Raw genomic sequence first — 1234 nt, forward strand, 5'->3', positions numbered from 1 at the left:
GCCACGTGGCTCTCCACGCGTATTGCGAATGACGCTAGAGACTACAGTTGTCCAGTTATGTGGTAGTTTAATGTGCTACAACTTCAATAATTTTTTTTTCAGAAACTATAAGGATTTTACAAATTTTTTTTTACAATATTGACTCCATTTCTCATGCCGCATCTATTCCCAAATTTTTTTGGATAAGTTGTGAATCACCCTGTATGTATAAGTATTAGTCCAGGCTGTATCGTTGCTCCAGCTAGGAACATGATTCTCATTCGATTTTTTTTATAATCTTACTAAAAAAAATGACCCTTGAAACATATCCGCATATTGCCAGACGTTACTAATGGTCAAAAATTGTTTAAACAATTTTTTTTAAACAGATTCGTAATTTTCGATTTTTTCGCTCGAAATACATTTTTGTAGGTTTTTTGGGGTATCCTGAACAAACAAGTTCATATGCAACTTTTCTCTAAAATCTACCGTTTTCGAGATATTAACGATTTTTTGTTCGAAAAAAACGCGATTTTAACCATTTTCGAGATTACGTCAGTAAACAGGAGCTTACAACAAAGAATTTTAATTATTTTTCAAGTTTTCTTTTAATAATCCGTATTAACTCCAAGAACAAAACCTATTACCTATCTAAAATACCCATTTTCTACTTTTAATGTCATACTACGTAATATTCTAATTCAAATTTCATATTATTAAAATTACCTACTACGGTACTGTTAGGTAGAAACTAAGTATTTTATTTCAATAATAAAAATTCTTTTAATCGAGCCCCGACAATTCCGCTTAATCTGAGAGAGTTAACAAGATTCTGTCTCGCTTGGTTCTCGACCACCATATCAAAGGCGCCAACACGGATCTTCGAGCTGTATATTATTAACCTGTGGTAATACTTCACAGCTTACCACTTTGACAACGTTGATATTTGCGAAAAGTGTGGCTGAATGTGTGAGAGAGACAGACAGTATCTCAATACATGCTGTCTCATTCTTAACATCAACGACGGGAGTCCTGCGGGAAACAAATTTCTTCCAAGGTCGCTAAAAGGAGTAGGTTGCCAACAAACTTTGGCCTTGAGCTGTCCAATTGTATTCCTGCGTTTTTAAGGCGGGAACACGTCATCAATGTTATAATTTGATTTCTATCATGTAACTCAATATTAGTTATTTTAATTATTAATCTGTCGTATTCCACCCTTCGAGCGAGCTTCAGGATTTCAGAACACCCCGTATAT

This window comes from Anoplophora glabripennis, unplaced genomic scaffold (assembly GCF_000390285.2).
Source record: "Anoplophora glabripennis isolate ALB-LARVAE unplaced genomic scaffold, Agla_2.0 scaffold1878, whole genome shotgun sequence".
Classification (NCBI taxonomy): Eukaryota; Metazoa; Arthropoda; class Insecta; order Coleoptera; family Cerambycidae; genus Anoplophora; species Anoplophora glabripennis.